Source organism: Rhinolophus sinicus, chromosome 10 (assembly GCF_057876585.1).
Source record: "Rhinolophus sinicus isolate RSI-liver-muscle chromosome 10, RSI-T2T, whole genome shotgun sequence".
Classification (NCBI taxonomy): domain Eukaryota; kingdom Metazoa; phylum Chordata; class Mammalia; order Chiroptera; family Rhinolophidae; genus Rhinolophus; species Rhinolophus sinicus.
Window position 1 is genome coordinate 1,900,105 of NC_142510.1, and position 20,905 is coordinate 1,921,009.

At 50.2% G+C, this 20,905-nt stretch overlaps 1 protein-coding gene across 1 annotated transcript in view; it reads right to left on the bottom strand.

Annotated features, from left to right (window-relative positions):
- HS3ST2 (heparan sulfate-glucosamine 3-sulfotransferase 2) overlaps nucleotides 1-20,905 on the bottom strand; it is a 56,209-nt gene that overhangs the window by 19,460 nt on the left and 15,844 nt on the right. The window lies entirely within an intron of this gene.

Consider the following 20,905-nt stretch of genomic DNA (forward strand, 5'->3'; position numbering starts at 1 on the left):
CAGGTCAGGCAGGTGAGAGAGTGGAATGGGCGGGGAGGGGTGTCAGTGGGAACCCTTGGCCGCACACCTCAGAAATCACTTCTTTCCAGCTGGCTGTTGGCAAACAAGAATATGGGTCCACTGTTGCCCAATTTTTTAAGACAAGCCAGAAATTTAATTTTGTTGGTGTGTTTTTATGTTTAAATTGGCACCCAATAAAAAAATGTTTTCCCTTCAAAATACCACGGGAACCAAATCAAACTTCTCTGGCCCAGATATTGGCCAAGAGCAGCATTTGCTATCTCTGATGCAGAAGCTAAAACTCAGGGCAAATGACAATAAAAATCAGGATGAGTTTATGGGGGAACTTTTCTCCTGGAAAGGAGGTCTGGAATAATCCTCTTTAAGGTCGACATAAGAAGTGACGGGTGGATTATTAAATAGTCTTTCACTTGGCTTTATCTCCAGGGCTGCCACTTGACATCCTAATGCTTGGCTGACAAATCGCAAGACTGTCCCACATCTGTGTAGAGAGCAGATTTACAAGCCGAGTCCTGAGAGTTTCATCTGAGTGCTTTGTTGCTGGCTCTTTGGGCATCGTCAGTACACAGACCTCGTTTATGTCAACAGTATACAGGCTAGCGCAGCCCAGGGCTTTCTGTAATCGCTCCATCGGCACCCCACAGAACGTCTGCACGCCTGGCCAGCTCCCCACGGGGCTACTCCAGGCCTGTCAGCCCCTCCCAGGGGAGCCACCCTGACCGCAGAAATGAACGCTTCTCCCTGCCGACACCGGAGTCTGAGCCACATGGTTTCCAACTCAGGTGGTGCTGCCAATAGTGGCTGCTCCCAAGTGAGAACCTTGCTAACTCCCTGGGACTCTGCCTCCAAATCCCGGGGCCCTGCGGCTGAATGGGTATTGGTCCAGGCCCATTCATTCATCAAATATTTATTGAGCATCTACTATGGGCCAGGTACTGTCCAGGGGCAGACTGAATAAGAGAGACCAAACTCCCTGCCTCCATGATATGGTGTTGTTGTGAGGAGATGGGCAGTGCCATCAGCATGTTAGATGATTGCATGTGCTGAGGAGAAAAGTAACGCAGGGACGGGGACGATGAAGCCTCAGGGAGGTCACCATTTACAAAGGTGCCCAGAGAAGGAAGGCTTCACCCAGAGGGGGTGTCTGAGCAGAGACAAAGGAAGTGACAGCAGGCACGGCTCTCAGAGCACCAGGTGGTGCAGGCGGGGCAAACATCGCCCCCGAGAGGCGAGGGGATGTCGGGAATGCTGGGCCAGTGCTGCTGGAACAGAATGGGCGAGGGCGACAGTAGCCGGAGGTCAGAGAAGGACTTCAGTGCTTCCTCTGAATGAGATGAGCAGCACAGAAGTGACCCGATCTGACTTTGGTTTCGGCAGATCTTGGGCTGGGGACAGACGGAAGAGGACAGGGCAGAAGCAAGAATCAGGAGGCTGTCGAGAGTCATCCACGAAAGGGATGATGGGGGCTTGGCCGAGCGGTGAGAAGGGCTCAGACTGCAGACAAGTCCACGTCCCCCCGTCCTCAGTGTTACTGTCACCACAGCGTCCTGCCCTTCCTGGCGGCTTCAGTGATCCACGGATCCCCCGAAATTGGCTGCAAAATGCTGTCTTGCGTATGGAACATCCCTGCGAGGGTCAGCATAGGGCAGCACCTCCCAGGGGCTGGACACTGCCCTAATTCAGATCCCACGCGAGCCACGTCCTGTCTCTAGAACCCCCTGGGCAGGCTTTGCCACCTCTCTAGGCCTCAGCGCCCCCCCTCCTCAGGGGGGTCAGAAACTGTACCGACTTTCTACATGTAAGGTGAGAATTTAAGGCTATGTTTGGAAAACACTTCACAGTAAGTGTTCAATAAACGTTATCCCGTTTTTATCCATTTTCCTCAAGGTACCAGTGACCCAAACGAGGGAAGGGCTCTAAGGCTTTGCTTTCAACCCAAGCTGGACCACGGGTGATGTGCAGGGGCGCCTTTTGCTGTCCTGGCCTACATGAAAAGGAGGTTGGAGATTTGGGGGTTTGGCTCAGACCCACTCTAAAATCTCGAACCAAGAAACCAAGTCTTGAGGGGGCTAAGCAATTTGCAACAAACCTCCCAAGATTACGGAGCTAGAAAGTGGCCGAGCTGGGCTTGAACCCATAGCTGTCTGATGCTAAAGCCACATCCTTACACTGCTGCCTCCCCAAAGGGATGATTGGGCCGGGGGCGCTGAGGACGGAGCAGCCGCAGAAGCCAAAGCCTGAGTCAGCCCTGCCTCCTCAGAGGGCTAGTGTCACAGACCCCCCCCCCCCACCTCTGGCTTCCCTGGGTTTCCTTCTGCCCTTCCAACAACGTAAGTTCCAGCCTCAGGTCTCGCTGTTTAATACCTGCCAGGAAAATGCTAATTCCATCCTAGGGCCCTGGCTGTTCAGAGGATCATACACAGGTCCATCAAAATTCTCCCGAGACAGCGACAGCGTTTACAAGCAGCCCCCTGTGGACTCCACCCCGCGCCTCCTAAAACTGCTGGTTCATGAATGGGCCGTCTTCATACTTGCTAATGTCTAATTACTGACACTAATGGGCCCATGTATTTTAAAAATGAAATCATGGGTTTTATTCAATTAGGAAAAGCACTTGCTAAACTGCTGCATAAATCTGACAAGGGACACAAAGAACGTGTTGTTAGACAGTCGTCCCCGCTTGGGGGGGCCTCAGGACGCCACGGCAGCACAGCTCACCCCCAAAGAAACAAATCAACGCGGAATCATAGGCTGGAGCCCAGTGGTGAGTGAATTCATCTTTAGATTAACAACAGCCCCGGGCAGGGCTTAGGCTCAGAAACGGATCTGAAACTTAGCTGCTGCTGACTTGGAAGTCGGTCCTGACACTGCGTGGCCTGATTTACATGGAAATAACCCAGCGGGTAGGAAGAGGGGAAACCAAGACTGTGTGTAATCCCACCACGCAGAGCTAAACACCGTGGTACGCGCCCTCCCAGGCTTTTTCTGAGTCTGTTTGTATGATTTTGCGCACGCATGGTATTTTCAAAAAGCAAACAGAACCCCACACAGAGAACGGGGTGTTCTGTAGCCTTTTCAAACATGTTAATGGACAATCGTCCATGCTAGTAGTTTATACCCATGAACTTCACCTCTGTAAGCAGTTGTGTAGTATTCCACAGGAATCTTCTCTGTTGGATATGTGTTTGCAATTTTAAATATTCCGACAAAACTTACTAAACGTCCTGGAGGTGAAAAATGCATCTACTCTTTGTTTCCTTGAAATTGTTTTCTAAAAGCAGAATTTCTGGGTGTGACCGAGTCCACACACAGCCAAATTTCCTTCTAGAACAGTTATACCAACTGACATTCACAATGGCACTACAAGAGGTAATTCCCGCATTTCCCTGCTCCACAGGTGAAAAAAATGCTACGTTATTTTACTTCCCTTTTTTCAGGACTATTGAGTTGAGCATTTTCTGTCATTTGTAGCTTGTGCATTTGAATTTCCGCATTGGTTGTTCCTGCTCGTTGCCCAATCTGCTGTTAGGATGTCGGTGGCTTTCTTATTTATATGCAGTAAACCTGTGGAATGGATCCTCTGTAGATAGGAGAGGGACTGGTATATTTTTAACACGTAAATCTGTTACCATGTTGAGACATTTTGACACTATGAGGCAAGAGTTACTTTCCAAGTGGCTAGCCAGTTGTCCCAACACCATTTGCTGAATGAATCAGTCTTTCCGACTCATTCAGATGCCGCCTTACCATATATTAAATTCAATTCTTAAGGGGCTTTTATATTCTGTTCCACTGATCTTTCTTATGGTAGCACTGTACTTTTAATTACTATACACTTACATTACGTATTAATAAAATCATCTTAGTCTCCACGTTCAAAATTCTTTCCAGTGCCCACAGATCTCGGGGTGAACTTGAAAAGTCAAGGCTTTGCTTTTCCCTGGAGTTTCCATTTAGTTGAATGAAACGAGCAGGCGCATATGAGGGGAATGGACCCTGAGGCACGTACCATGCCTTCAGGGCTTTTGTTGACATCAGCGAGTCAAGTTTTACAGTTTCCTCATATAGATTTTTCCTGCTCCTTCATGTAAGTATTTAACATTTTTGTTCCCATTGTAAACAAGCCTGCTCTCCCAATACACACAAGACTGTCAAACTGGTGTGTGAGTGTATTTTCCCCTCTTCCAAACTCTCTTATTAGTTCTACTAATAAACTGCCAATTAGTTCTCTTTGGTTTTGGTTTTGTGGGCCAACAATACCATCATCTGCTAATCATGAAAAAAAGGTGAATTCTTTTCAGGATTTGTCCATTTTCTCTTTTTTCTTGTCTCATTGCACTGGCTGTACATTCCAGAACACGACTGCATAACTGCAGTCATTATAATGTTTTTCTGGGCTTTAAATGCTGCTTAAACATAATGTAGGGTGTTAGACAAATATAAAAAGGCAAGAATTAGGACTGTCCTCTCGCCCTCACTTAGCTTGGTTTTCAGAAATGGCCACGGACTGCCATGGGTGCCTAATGTAAAGGCCATCAGTTGACTGTGTCTTACTGCTCCTTCCTTGGAGCCACTCTAGTAGTTTAAGTGCATCACGAGGCAGCCGAGTAACGAGCCAGTCGCAGTGTTCTTGGAAGAAACCCTCAGCGGCTGCAATTCACACCCCTAACATTCTCTACCTACGTACTTCTTTTGCTAATTTAGCCGAATACTATTCGCTCCTGTATCGTTTAGGTTTTCTGCACCTATATTCCAAGTCTGGAATCAGGGCAATCCAGCTCCTTGCTAGTAAAATAAACAGGGAAGTATACTTGTTAGATGTCTGAACAGCTTAAATAATCTAGTTCCTTGAGTATCTGATTGAATTCACACATTGGATCTTTTTGGTCTTGCAGCTTTTGTTTGGACATTGTTTTCAAACAGTTACATGGTTATTAGCGTATTTTCAGTTTCTCCACACCTTCTTGAGTCAGTTTTCCCCCTTGAAACCCATCTGCTTAAATAAATTAGGTTTTACCTTTTAATAAATGCAATACTGGTATGTAAATTTTTTAAATCTGCCGTTTTGTCTCTCTAGTATTGTACATTTGAGCTTTTTTTTTTTTTCTGATTTACCTATCAAGAGATCTACTTCGCCTTTTAAAAAAGCAGCACTGGGGTTATTTATTATTTACCGTGTCTTAAGGGCCGTGCCCCCGGAAGTGGTGAATATGTGACTGGCATGTACTGTCACTAGACTTGCTCTCTCCCAGGCCATCTGCCCCGTCTGCACCTGCAGACCTGAGCCCACAGGAACGGCCCCCTGCCGCCATGTTCATACTATTCAGCCGGCCCCTCCCGGTCTGAACCGGGCTGCAGGCACTGGCTTCACACCACGGCAGTCAAGCAATCTCTCCTGGGAACCTGGAGCCCAGCATCAGAGATGCTGGTTAATATTTGTCATCTGCTCAAACAGGTAACGACTGCCTTGGTTCCTGCCACATTTCCCCTACTGGGTTCCATAAAAATCCCTGTAACCTTATGACAAATCCCCTCTTTCTGCTCTACCTAATTTGAATACGTTGCTGCTATTTGTAACCAGACGATACTGGATTAAGAGGGGTGCCTCCTGCATCCCCACGGGTGTCCCAAATCTTTACCCTTCACCACACTTTTCTTTCCTCTCCACTGTCAACCTTGCTCAACTTCTCTGCAAAGATGAAAGCCATCAGCAAGCTACCCCGAGCCTGGAGCCTGGGACCGTCACAGAGAGGCCTGGTTCTCCCGCCAGCTCCTGAGAACACGCGGTGGGAGCCAAGGAAGGGGTCCGAGTGCTGAGTCCAAATGACCCAACAGTCCACAGTGGATAAGCCCCAAGGCTGAAGGGACAGAACCGTGTGAGATGGGAGGAGCTTACGATGACTGATGCTAAACGGCTGGGGCGGCAAGAAGAACAGGGCCTGGTTCATTGCTTGGCCTTTAAAACGCGGTGGGAGGCCAACCAAACCACGTGAACAAACCCACAGTCTACCAGCCACGGCCGCCGATCTGCCTCATGCGTGAGACACACCCCCACCAGTTGCCTGTGGACCCTGAAACAGGAACGCCCAATGGGCCTGCTGGTGCGTTCATTCAATTATTCGCTCTACAAATGTTTCTCAGGTACCTCTGACGTGCAGGGAGCTGTGCCGGGCCTTACGGCCCCAGTGGGAAATGGACCCCCACTCTTACCGAAGTCATGTTGCCAAGGTGGGGGCCGTGGGAAGACAAGCAGTGAACATTAAACAAGTGAAATATGGAGTCCACTTTAGACAGGAAAGGTCTCCCCAGGGGGTATACTGGAGAGCAGACTGGGGAGCAGAGCCCTCTAGGATACGTGCAAAGGCCCTGAGGCAGGGAGGCAGCTGGCAGGTTCTAGGAGCACAGAGGGCCCCGCGCCTGGAGTGTGGGGAGACACGGCCACAGAGGTTGGTAGCGACAAGAGGCTCATTTTCACTATTTTAAGTTCCATTGACCCATGGCTCCTGGAAGGAGGCTCCCTCCCCACCTCTGGGTTAAAAATTAATTAGCATTCAGATGATGGTGCAGAAGCCATGGGGGCTGGCCTGGGGAGGGCAGCTCCTCCAGCTCCCTGTCGCCCGCCTCCCCACAGACGTCCTAGGACACAGCCCCACCTCCAGGCCTCTCCGAAACGGGAAGCCCCTCCCCAGCAGGCACAGTGCCAGCAGCCCGCTAGGTTCAGATGCAGCCGGGCAGCCACCCCCAGGCCACAAGCAGAGGCAAGACTTAGCCTGGTGCACACAGCCCAGAGTGACCTGGGGCTCTGGAGACCAGGAGAGCAATTACACGTCCACAGCGTGTGGCGCGACTGTGGCTGCTTCCTCGGCCCCTCCCACAAATTTCCTGGGAACCCACAACGTGTCAGGGGGTGCAGCGGTGAACAGGATGGATGGGGGGAGTGAGCTCTCTAGAAGAAAGCGATCGTTGCTATAACGAACAGGAAGGCCAGAAGTAGGATGTGAGTTGTCGTGTGTACTGGAAGAGTCTCGGGCACAGGGACGCAGGCACTTGTGGGAAATGGGGGAACCAGCCAGGGGTCTGTCTGCGGGCACAAAACCCCAGTGAGAGGAGCAAGGGGCAGAGGCCTTGTGGTGTCTGAGCACCAGCCATGCGGCCAGGCGTCAGGGGCAGGTTAGGCGGAGCTGGGGTGCACACAACTCTTGTTCTGCTCGCCCCCAGCCCACACCCTGCCTCTCCGGGGGGCTCAGGTCAACTGCCACCTCCCCCAAGAAACCCTCTGGGACCAGACCAGACGCCAGTGGCTCCCCCTCCTCGAACATATGGCTTTGATTCCAGCACCTCACCGGCTGCTCAGCTCCTGCCAGAGATGGACATTCACAGGTTGAGTTCGGCTCTAAATCAACCAGAGGCTGCAATTCTGCGTCGGGGCTGGCAGCGGGAATTCTGAAGGCACAGGTGGAGATTTCCTCTAAGAAGGGCTCAGAAGCCACCTCTGGCAGGGGAGGCCCAACAAGGGAGACGCCGAGGCAGGAGGGCAGCACGTGGGTTCCTGACGCACAGCCCAGACAGGACAGGAGGTCTGGCAGCCGTGACACCGAAAATGCCAACGAGTAGTTAATTATTGATTCAACTGCGTTTCCAGCAAATGATCACAGCACATGCACTCAGCTAGTTGTCCTGCCCTCTGCAAATGTGCGAGCCTCCGCTATCTGTCCCCAAGTAGCCCCTTCGTGCTAGGAATTATTCGAGGCAGTTCGCATTGTTTGTGCATAACTTGTACTGTGGGTTTAGCAAACTGCGTCACTCTAGTCTGTCCTGGGAAGGCTTGGGTCTGTGCAGAGCACGGGGACATCTGGCCGCAAGGAACACCACCCACATGACGAATTCGTAATGTATTCACAAAGATGCGCAGCGAGGGAGGCGTGTCCCTCCCGTTACAATGCAGAAACCGGCTCAGAGAGGTGAAGGGACCTGTCTAAGGTCACACAGTACCAAAGCAAGGACTCGAATCCAGGCTGTCTGACTGCACGTCCAATGCTCTAACTACCCTAGTCTCTTACTACATTGATTACCTCCCAGAATAGCTCACCCCTTCTGGAAACAGAAGAAAATTAGTGCCAGAGAGGACTTCCTAGAATTCTCTCGGTGATGATACAGCACCTAACTCTCCTGCACTGTATAACTGGAGGACACAGAAAGTCTTGGTTGTCTCAGCAGCTGAATTTTCTGGTTTGAAGACAAGCCCAAGCCACACCGCAAACCTAGGTGTTTGTGCCTCTTCCTCGGTAGCCCGTGGTCTGCCCGAGAGTCCAAAGCACGTGCCTTTCCTTTGCCTTCGGTGCCTAGCACGACACCCACACGCTGCACACCTCAGGAAAGGTTTGTTGAGTGAATGAACGAACAACAATGGAAAAGGCTGCCCGGCGTGAGAATCCCTCCCATCTCTCCTTCATCTCCCCTCCGATGCACTGAGCAGCTTATTAATTATGGATGGAAATGGAAGCTCGAAAACAGAAGCTGATGTGGGTATAATCACACCCTGTGTTTGCATGATCGTAAGTAGATTATTAAAAATGGATAAGGCAGCCATAATTGGGCTCCAGCCTACCAGAAATCTTAGAGGAGGCAGATGGAACATTTGGGCATTCTCTGTGCTTTAATCTAAACTGGCAGGAAAAAAAAATTGATTAGACGTGTGTCTCACATTCCATTATTGATGTCCAACCTATCATTAGCAGACGGACCACTGACGGAGCTTTCCCGAGCGCAGAATCAGAGACATGGGGCTTTACCCGGAGAGTTGGGCTTGGCTCTCTGTGTCAGGCCCTTTTGAGAGCTCGGGCATTTGGCCAAAGTTGTAAGTGAATTTTCCCCCCCAACACGTTTCCCTTTCCTTTCGACATGGAGCTGCAAAGGAAATGATAATTAACGCATTTCCCACGGTTTTATGCTTTAAAACCATCTCAAATACTCATCAGGGGCTACGTGGGGAATAACAGGAGGGGCCTTTCTTAAAAGGAAATCAGCCAAAGCTTGAAGAAAGAGAATGGTGGTTGGATAACAAACGAGCTGAAAGATACAAGAAGTGTCTTGTGAAACAGAGCTCGTATTTTCTCGTGGAAAACAACTGTTAACTGTGGGAACCGCAGGTTAACAAGCAAATAAACGTGCAAGACCGAGGAGGAGCATTTACTGAGGGCTTACACCACGGCCACGGGGTCTTAGTAACTCATTTCCTCCTCTGGTCATCTCCTGAGGCGAGTACGGTAATACCCACTTTTACAGAAGGTGACACAAAGGCTCGTGGTCATAAAGGTTTTCAACACCCAGGGCCAGATCTGAACCCAGCCCTGTCTGGTCCATGTCACACTCCCATCCATGTCTGCTGCACAAACGTGAGTCATTACAATTAATATTTTTGTCACCATATTCCGCATCAGGAAATCTCCCATAAAGTCATGGGTTTGAGACCTAACTGAATGCATATTTTTTAAACAAACAGGTGTCATTTAGCCTCTCTGAGCCTCACTTTCCTCACTTCTAAAATGGGGGTGACAGGGTGGTTGTGGGTTAAGTGGTGTGGGATGCAGAAAACCCCCAGGGCAGCGCCTCGCATGTTGTATTGTGCATTAGTGTTGAGTAAGGGGCCGTCCCTGAGATGAGGTGGTATCTGTGGGTGTTTTGTTCTCTTCCAGGGCCTAATCCACCTGCCCCAGAGTGGACGGCCCACCACCCTTCACCACCGGAAATGGTCAACACCTAAGAGGCAAGGGACGGGGAAAACCTGCTTTCTTAATGAAGGTACATGTTTTGGGGCCCGGGGAGAAGAATAATCGTGTATCAGCAGCGGGATTTCTATTTCTGGGAAGTGGCACAAGATTGAGGATTTACATACTAAAACATGCAAAAAGAAGCTAAAGAAACTGCGTCAGGGCTGGCAGCTCAGGGAAAGGCATTGCAGCTTGCAGAACCATTAGGAACGACAGCTCGAGAGGCCTGCCATTGGATACAGCGTATAAGGCACATATTTATGCAATTAGCAAAAGATGTCACATCTGATACTTCCATCTGTTGGGAAGCTGCAAAAGTTATACAAGTCTGTGGTGTCCGGGGCTCCCTTAGATGTGGCATGGTGGTACAGTACACAACCTGCCCAACGGTACACTGCAGCCCTGCTGGGCCAATTCACAGCTCACCACTCCGAGGAAGTAGAGCGGTTTTACAGTGTTACCTGAGGAGGTTTCTACAACGGACAGCTATTGTTTGTGCCACTACCACCCATTGGTCCTCATGGTGACAGTACCCCCACAGTTCTTCTTAGGACCTGTGTGGGGCGATTCCAGGTCCTGCTTGAGAAGTGGGCACATGACCCAGGCCTAAGCCAGGCAGAATATCCCACCTCCGGGACGTGATGAGGGGTTCAAAGACGAACCAATCAGAGCCAACAAGTTTAACCTTTTCCTGGGATGTTGGGAGAGAAGAAAACAGTCTCTCTGTTGAACTTGGAATTGTGAGGGTAGGAGGACCCAAGCTGTAGCAAAAAGAGCCCGAGAATGAAGTCGGCACACGGAGTGGAGGAGAGACACACACACAGACAGACAGACACTTGGTACATTATTTCTGATGCCCAGGAACCCAGCCTACCTGAAGCCAGAAAGACCCCTGAACTTTTCAGTTATGCCAGACAGTAACTTCTCTTTTGCTGAAGCCAGTTTGTTTTCATGTCACTTGCACACACAGGAGTACTGAGCGCCACCAAAGCCCCTGATTGTGCAGGGGCTGGACACCTGGGGTGTTTGAAACCTGCCATGGTGGCCTTGTCAAATGTGGAGACGTCACAGTCCAGAGCTGGGATCGTCTGTGACTCCACCTTCCTTCTCTGTCCCCAGGACAATCCCCGAACATGCAAAACCTTCCAGCTCAGGATCCACGTGGGGGGAAATACTGGAAGAATCCACTGCCCTCTACTTGGGAGGACATGCCAGGCCTGGATAGACTCTCATCAATTAAAAACAATAAAGGAAAGAAATGCAAAGCCTATGAAAACGGTGTCATAAAATGGGCCGAGGACAAATGTGCTTTTGAAAGTGGTTTTTCTCCAGGAAACAGAAATAAATCCCAATGGCATTTGCTTTGCACTTTCAATAAAATTAAAGAAAACGCAGACCCCGTAAAACAAAAACATAGATGACATGAAGGGGCAAAGATGGGAATGATTATGGTTTAGAGGCAGGAAGACATCAAGCCATTTAAACATGCAGCTGATACGGTAACAGCTAAATGAACGATGAGGACGGGCTTCAGAAGGTCCCCCCAGACTCAGAGGGACAGGCTGGAGGTGACAGGGGTGAGAGATGGCAGGTATTAAAGCCAGGAAATGGAACATGGCACCTGGAACATTTACATCCGTGAACGATGCCAAAAGCAATGTAACAGAAGCAACATGAGAGAGAAAAAAAGTTTCCTGAATTAAGGAGAAACCAAATCTGCGTTGCAAAAGAGTGCAAACCGTATCAGAAAACGAATTTCATAAAAAGACACTAAAACTGAGACGTCTCCTGGCAAAGTTCTAACTTTAAGGAAAAGAACTATACAAATATTCTGGGAAAGCTTACCTACGAAAGGAAAAATTCAGCCTGGCCTCAGACCTCACCTCTGTAGCCTCAAATAGGAGCCAATGTCCAGTTTTGAAGGTTCCGGAAGCTGCAACCCCAGGATTCGACATACAGCCAAGCTGCTGTGCTCATGTGCAGCCACAGGAAAATATTCTCACCTATGCAAGGCTCAGAAAGCTCAAGACGCACATTCTACGCTATTGAAATAATACTCCAGCCACCATCAGCTGATTCAAAACACAACTGGGATGGCGTGTGTCTGTGCTGAAAAGTTGGGTGACATGGATGCTTTTCTAGGAAGAGCTATAACTCCCACATTGACTCCAAAAAGAGTGCACGTACTTAGGCCAATCAGCGTGCCAGGCTTCCTGCCTGACCAGACAACCAGCCCCAGAGGATACCCCGGCTCAGTAAATTTTTATTTGCTTTGGCTGCCAGCGCGGGGGAGGTGCCTGCCCCCACACACGGCAGCCTTCCAGACTTAGAGGCAACCCAACCACCCAGCTGGCATCTGCTTTAGGGATCTCTGCCTGCCCGGGCCACCTCCCCTGGGGGCAGTAGCAATGCCTTCCATGGCACCTGCAGACCAGCCTCGTGTGGGAGTCTAGCAGAAGCTCCTCGAGGTTTCTACCAGACAGGTGACGCTATTCCTAGTATCTCAAATGGGTATAAAATAGGATTGCGTGTTCAGTCGATGGAAAATGTCCCCATAATTTCTTATGTGCACACCAGTCAGAACCCATTCTTTTCTCAGTTTGGGAACCAAGATGACGTAAAAAGATCTTCAGGGATTTTATGAAGGACCAAAGGAACGCTTTGCCTCTTTTCTTAACGAGTACAGAATGCACGAGTTTCCTTGGGGACATGAGTCCCCACTGAGGGCAGGTCATCGTCAGGGCTGCAGAGGCCGGCCTGGAATGACAAGAGAAAAGGCTGCGCTTTTCTGCAGGAGAAAACAAGCATTTAGCAGCAGCTGGAGAAAACTCAGACAAATCGAATGTGACAGCGAGGGGAAGGGACAGGATGGGGAGGGAAGGAGTCATCAGGCCTTCAGGAAACAAGAAAGATGACAGGACGTGTGAAGGAGGCATCTTCGGTGCCAAAGCTGGCGCCCTCCTTCCCCCGGGGGAGCTAAGAACGAGTCAGCATGCCAGCTGACTGGCCGGGCCGCCCTCTGCCAGAGAACATGACTGGGGACCAGAGCCAGCAAGGAGACTGTAAGGTTCAGCTGGGAGGGGCCCTTGATGAGCTCGCCTCCTAAGACGCGGTTCTCACGTGTGCCGTTCTTCTGCCCTTTACCAATAACGCCACGTGGAAAACCTGCCCCAAACTCAGAGGTTTCCAGTAACAGCCACTTACTGGCGCTCCCGCGTCCAGTCCAGTCGGCTGGAAGTTTGCTAATCGGGGTTTCTCAACGTCAGCGCTGCCGACACTTGGGACCAGGTGATTCTTTGTCCCAGGGGAGGTCTGTGCATACAGGAAGCTTAGCCGCCCACTAGATGCCCCCATGGCAGCCCCCTCCTACCTGTGACAACCAAAAACGTCTCCAGACATTGCCTGATAGATGTTTGCTGGCAGGCAACATCGCTTCCAGCTGAGAACCACTGTGCAGGCTGAGCTTGGCCTGGGCTCCCCTGGGTTGGCGTCTAAGCTTCAGGTTGGGTCCAGGCCTGCCCTGCGAGTCTCCCATCCTTCCAGGACAAGCGGCTGCTTGGGCCACATTCTTACGGTGATTGCGGAAGCACGAAGGAGCAAGCCCAACACGGCACATGTCCAACCTGATCGCGTCATAGCAGCTAACATCCATTTGGGCAAAGCATGTCACATGGCCAAGCCCAACGCTTATGGGGTAAAGAGGCGTATGTGACACTCTGGAGGGGAGAGGGGAGTATGGATGGAACAATATCACAAACTATCCCAGCCATCAACGCCGTAACTGGAATCCTGCATTTTACTTTACGGGAGCAGCCTGTCCTCATGCCTGGCCCCGGATGGGGACAAGCGACATAGCTGCTAAGCTGGCAACGCACCATATTGCCCAGCCACGGTCACCACGTCACAAAGGCTACATTCCTCAGTCCAGGGCAGTGAGGGGGGCGCTCCCAGGGCTCGAATGGAAACTACTCAAGAGGACAGTGTCTCTTTTGCCAAACTGGACACAGTGATGGTGTGAGGCTGGAACTGTGGGAACCCGAGGACGGAGATGACCCAGAGGCAGCAGGTCCAAAAGTTGGAGCGCAGTGGCCGTCTGCACCTGAATCAAGCCTTTCCTGAAGCCACTTCCAGGCAGATGTTACGAGCCAGCACACACTACCCACCACATTCCTTTTCCATTTGTGGGGTGACCTTGGAGGCCCATGTTGGAGCTGGGTCCCTGTGTGACCACTCCAAGCACAGCTCCCCGGCCGACACGCGACGAGATAAGCCTTTGCTGTGTTACGCCCCTGCCGTCAGGGCTGCCTGTCACTGCAGCACCTGGCCTGTGAGGTCTGTCTATATCAAGTTAGAATGAGAACAAGAAAATCCAATGGGGCACGCCTCATGTCCCTCTGGGCGTCTAAATATGCCATCACCCCCCTTTCCCAAATGAGCAAAACAAGGCAGAGGGCAAAAACACCCGCCCAAATCACAGGGAGTCGGGGGCATTGTCCAAAGCTGCTGGGTTGAAAACGTTCAAAACGTTTTCAATTCAGAAAAAGCTTTTAAAGACGTCTCAGGTTGAATGCCAGATTTCAGAAAGCAGCTGGATAATTTTACAGCGTGTACAACCCGCTGCTAAGATCAATGCAATCAGTCTGACGGCCTCCGAAAGTCACCACAGCCCACGGGCGAGGGTCAGGCATGGGGTAGTCATGCAGACCCACATCGCGTTTCGGCCTCGCTCACCGGCAGCAGAGAACGGAAGGGAGAGAGGGACCAACGTGAATACACAGAGGACCGCTCCCCGAGCCCAGCAGGGAGGAAGGTGAGTGACAGCCTGAGTCCTCAAGGCTGAAAGCAGACAGACAGAGCTGGGAGAGGGATGCTGGAGGCGGACGTGAACGTGGAGAACTCCTCTCCAGAGGTGCTCAAAGGAGACTCGGTCACAACCACACTCAGAAGCGGTCCTGATGCTTAAAAACGGGCTGCGTGGAACAGGCCTAAAGCCGCCATTTTCTGGTCCAGTCTATACGGTGACTAGCAGTTCCTTTCTGTTCTGAAGCTCTTGCTGGAATGTCATGTTGGGGACAGGAAACAATGAAGGAGAGGATGCTGGGACTTACTGAGTATTTCCGCGTTTGTCCTGGCAACACCACCAGGGGTCTCCTCACCGTTGTTGCCCAAATGAGGAAAGCGAGGCTCAGAGAGAGGGCACGATCGTGCCCCAAGTCACAGTCAGCGGAAGACGCTCATCTGACCCCGAAGTCATGCCCTTCCAACTACACCCTGCCACAGCCACGTAACAAATAAGACACGGCGCCTGCAATGAGAGAGCTTCTCAGTGGGAAAGGAGGGAAGGGACCGTATTAAAATAAGGATTACAGCATTCTGGAAACACAGGAGGCTGGCCTGATCAGGCAAGAATTCAAGGAGAAAACGAGACTCCCAGTGGAACAAAGGTTCCTTCCTGATTAATTTTTAAACATCATGTGTTGAGAGTTCACACTCTGTGCTCTGTGGTTTATCGTCACTTTTGGTCTGCGGAGGGCCCCTTTCTTACGAATCTGTGAACGGATTTATTAATTCATGTATTCCCTTTTATCCTCACTCCCCTCTCCCATAGGCAATCTGTCCTCATGGATTTAGTGTGTATCTTTTTGCTTCAGTCTGCTCTTGCAAAACGTATGTTGTTTTGCACGTGGGTTGTTAAAAACTGACATAAATGGTATCGTGCTGACGGTCTCATTCCCTTTCTTGCGTGTTCCTCCCGGCACTGACCTGTTAAGCTCTGTCCGTGTTGCTCTGTGTTCATCTAATGTGCTGGTTCTCAGTGCTGCCCAGGACTCCATGTGGTGCGTCCTCACCTCCGCCCACCTTCCCAGGAAGGGACACCGAGGCTGTGCTTGGGTCCCCACCATGACTGCGCTGCACACGCTTTCCTAGCCCACGGCTGTTTATGCAGCTCTGTGATGAAGTCTTTAGGCTCCGTGCCCAGGAGGGCAACTCTGGAGTTTGCTACGTCTAATTGGACAGCAACGGCAGGTTGGAATTCAGAATTATGCCAGTCTGCCAGTGGTGCACGAGAGCTCCTGTATCCTCTCGCCCACTTTCCAGCACGTGGCATCATTTAAAATTTTGCTAGTCTAATAGGTGTAAAATGATACCTCAAATTGTTTTAATTTTAATATTTTCAAATGAGTTCACATAAAGCATACAGATTTTTTTAACCGCCTGCTATATGCCTGGCATGGTGGGTGACAGGAAACAAGAATGGGACGTGTTCCAGGATGTCACTACTTACTTGAGGGTACAAAGTAAGGCCAAGCATAAGACCAGGGAGGCATTCAAGGGGAGAGGGCAGGGAAGGTTTTCAGTGAAATGTCCTGGGTACAACACTGTCCAAAGCCAATAATAATACGTTAGCAAGAACTGACTGGGTCACGTGGCCCAATGCAGCTACAACCTGAAAAGCCAACTCATGTCTGTCCGTCCTGAAGTGACATCAGGCAATAAGCATCTTTTGTTCATGAGGAGAAAATTTGATTCGATAAGACTGCAGCTTTACCCAAAGTTGAATGTGCTTGAACACAAAGCCTTATTTCCAATATCCTACTGAGTTGTTTATTGTAGCTAAGCAAATGCAGCCATGATTAAAGAGACATCATGAGGCCCCCGCAGCAATGTAGCCGGAGCCAGCATAACTTTTCCTGTCCACAGAAGTGCTGGGTAAAATATTACAACAAAAAACACATAGCTGAGTTTACAAAACAGAAAGGGAAATGCCTGATCGCCAGAAATGAAGAGAGCATGAGCCAGTGAGAATGCCACCGTGGCCCACAGACATCACAGTTCTTCTCAAGGCCTTAGTTATGCCCAGAAGGACCCCTGCACAGAGCTGGGAATCCTACAAGGGTGGCCATCTTTGGGACGGAAGACTAGACCACTCTTCCTACTGGCCCAAGAGAACTGGGACTTTGTCATTACTCAGGGCTGTGGGAGGAAAAACTAAGTCTCGAGAAATTTGAAACCCTGAGCTTGTGTCTGTCATGGTGCAGGAATCTCAAAGCAAGAAATTAACACAATCGTTTGTCCCACAGCAGCAGAAGTAAATGCAAGACCGCTCACTAGAAACACTTCCCCACCCAGATACATGGCGCTCAGGTGCAAAAACACCCCCGGCAGAGACGAGCTCGAAACGTACAAACCACAAAACACACCAGCATGTGAGCCATCGTAATGGAGAATAAGAAGACCTGACAGAAAGGAAATGGGGTCTTCCAAAGAATCTGAGATAATAAAGCAATTTAAAAGGAACTATAAAATAAATACATTTAACATAATTGAAGAGATTAAAAGAAAAAAAAATAGAAACACTGATGAAAGGATAGCATATTATGGGGAAAAAACAGGCAAATGCAAGTTTTGGCAAAAGTTCTAGCCTTTCCAAATTGAGCCATTTTCTTATTAACAACATACTCTCAAACACATAAAAATACAAAGGGAATGTTCTATAGTTCAACACAGAGACATTAAAGGAAGGAAACGGAGGATGGGAGACATGGGAGAAATGCATTAGAAGGTGCTACGTATGCCTAACAGGAGGTCCCAGAAGGAGGAAGTAGAGAGAATGGGAAAGAAAATCCTCAAAGAGATGATGGCGGAGATTTTTCCAGAATTGATAACGGGCATCAACCCTCAGATTTAGGAACATAGTGTGTTCTCATCAAAATAAAACAAATCCACATTTTAGACCCATTGCAGAGAAATTACAGAACACCGGAGATACAATCAAAAGCAGCCCCCGGTAACAATACGTATTTGCCTGTAAAGGAATGAGAACTAGATTCCGATTTCTCAACAACGAGACAAAAGTTCAGAAGATGCTGGAATTATATGTCCCAGGATCTGAGGGAGAGTAATTGCCAATGGTTGTAACTGCCAACTGCGTCAAGTTCTGTAATGAGCTAACTAATAATCAAGAGTGAAGGGAAAATAGAGGCATATTCAGAAAAAGAAGATACTCGTAGAATTCACCAGTAGAACAAAGTACGAAAGGGCACACTTTAGTCCACAACAATGGAACTCCAAAGCAGGACGCGGGTAACAGAAGGAATGGCAAGCAAAGGGCTTAGGAGGCATTGGGATAAATCTATTAGATGTTGACTGTTTTTAACAAAAGGAAGGAATGATGACACTAGGATGTGGGATGGTAAACATAAGGTGCGGCTGAAATCCTAGACGAAAACATGGCGGACGGGGGACGGTGACAGGAATTATTAGTGTGCTGAGTTTCCAGTGTTTTGCAGGCAGAAGGTAAAATATTGATAAATTCAAGGCTGTGAAGTTAAAATCCTAAGGACAACCCCTCAAAGCCTGTAAGCAGAGCAGGTAACTTCGAGAGTGGGGGAAGGAGAGGGGTCAGTGTGGCTTTCGCGCTGGCTCCGGGCCTGGAGCAGAGCAAGAACAGGCCGCCGTGCCGTGTGGGACGTCGTCAGGCACAAGGCGGGTGGTGCAGGAAACGATAACCACGCCGGCCGTTCTCTGCGGCGGGATGAAACTGCCGTCATCCCCAGTGCAGCCAGCAGCTCCGCTCACCTCCTCTGTGCCCCCCGACACCATCAGAGAATTCCTATTTTGTGAGCTCCTTTGGGTAATTGCAAAAGCAGGTGACACCTCTGAAATAAAGACGTTTCCTTGCCAAGCAAAGCCTGTGGAGAAGGGGCAGGAGGTGACCTCCCTGACACGAGTGCAAAGGAAATGATGTGGCAGGAATTCGACTTAAGGAGCCTCGGGGAAGACGTGTGCTCTTTGACACACGGCCACCCTCCCCGGGCAAAGCCACCCACGGAATCTCTGATTGTGTTGGCTTCCACGTCCCTTTGTAAGTCAGATGCCCGTCGCCATCAGCCCCGAAAGTCAGCATCGATTAGATGTCAGACACGATGTGAGCACAGCCCGCCACTTCAGCTCCTTGTGCAAGCGGGACGCCGGCGGCATCAGCTTGGAAACGTCCTCTGACTAAAGTCAGAGGCGTCTTTGCGTCTTAGTGTGTGCACAACTTTGAGGTCAGGAAAATGGCCACGTGCTTTACACTGAAAAGGTAACGTAAAGGTAGGAAGAGGCAGAAAGACAGCCCACAGAAAGCCAGCCGTAGGGGTCTGAAGGCAACGCACTTCACAGTGATAAGACCGCTCTGCGAAATGCTGCATGCCCACGCTTGTCCACTGGCGGGGGTGGGAACACAGCCTGCACACGTTCTCAGAGAAGTTCATGAGCAAAATGCCGTCGGGAGCACCTAACACCATCAGTTCTAATGAGCAGAAGTGGCAGGTGGGGGGCATAGCAGCATCTTTGGGTGAAAGGAGGGAAAACTGTGTCATCTTAAAAAAGAAAAAAGCCCAGAACACGCTGCCTTGAGTTGAAGAGAAAGAGTGCCGTGGTTTCTTCTGCCCTGGAAAGGAAATGTCAGCTGAGTCACAAAGGTTCCCCGTCCTGCAGCTTTTGTGCCAAGAAAAATACAACGCGGACAAACGCGGCTCTCAGGTATAACTGAATGGATCAAACGTGATTGGCAGACCATTCCGAATGGCAACCATTCTAAAGCCACAGGCAGCGAGGAAGAGGGTAACACCCCTCCCTCGCTGCTTCTGCTTCTCAGCCTTTCCTGCATTTGCAGGTCAGTCCACAGTGCCACATGTTTCCCGTGGGGAGCTTTGCCGAGTCCCACCCTGTGCATGTCACCCAAACACGCCTTCATTCATTTAACACACAGTCGCCAGGTGTTATTAGGTGCCAGGCGCGTTTGTGGGCGCCGAGACGAGTACCAGGGACGCACACCGAGCTGAAGGAAGCTCGGTGGCGTGAGGGGCATGTTATGCCGGGTGCCCAGGGCCATGAAGGATACACAAGGACTGTCACAGCTGAGTGCAGCTCACGCATGGGGTGACTGTTGGCTGGGGTGCAGTGACGTGCGGGGCTGGGCGTGTGTGGTTGGGCGGGGCTGGGACTTGTGTGGTGCAGACAGAAGGTCATTGTCACCCAGGCCTAGGCCTCCGTAACGAGACCCAGGCGGGATCCTGGACTTTCCCAGGCTGTAGGGATGAGGGCACAGCCCAGCAGACACCTCTCCCACCCGCCCTACACCTGGCACGAGGAACAGCCGACTTTTTGGGGGCTCTTGCCTCCACATGCCACCGTCCTTTAAACAAATGGTCTCCTCTTTCAATCACATTCCTGCCCTTTTCTATGACCTCTGCCCTTTGGTAAATGCAGCTCGGGGAGCTTCCGCTGCTGGGCTGCAGCAGCTGTGGACACCTAATCGATAGCGTTTCCTAATGATTTTCTCCCCAGCAAGGACTCGGGCCCGAACTGTTCAGCCACAGCCCATTGGACTGAACGAAACAAGGGCGTGAGAGCAGCCCAAGAGGCAACTGATTGTTCATGGGCTTTCAGGACTCCTTCACGACTGGACTGCTCGAGGAGAGACAAGACACCACCAACTGTCAGAAAACCAACACTCTTTGAGCCCACGCTGCAGACTCTGCGTCAGACAGGCGGTGCTGGTGGCTCTGCTGGGAACGCATTCCGCAGGAGCCTGGAATGAGCGTTCGCGATCCCGGGCCATGGACCAGTGCATCCTGGGTCCCAGCGTCCTGACGGGTTTCTGCTCAGTGATTCCAGCACTGGACAAAGGACCGCCAAGGCCATTTCCTGCAGACGCGGTCACTCTCACACAACCCCCACCGTTCTGGCCATGTGCTTACACTACTACTTTCTATTTTTCTTTAAAATCCACTCACTTTTTTTGCTTACCTCAATCTATTTTTAATTTTTTTTTCTAAAACATTGTTAGAACCAACCATAAATGGAAAACCAGTATATCTTGCTACTAACAGCAGGTAAGTGTAAACACAAATACAGAGGAGGAAAAAGGTGAAACTCTAGTTAGGTGGTGTGGCCGTGTTAGAGGTCTCAAAGACCTATGGATGCGAAACGGGCCCTTCCCTTTCACTCAGTCGGAACGAGGGAACGGAAATTGAAACAAGTGTTACATTTTCACTCCATGTTTTCATGTGTGTAACATGAGGGCACGTCCCAAATCACCTCAAGTATCACCCCTGGTTTGACAC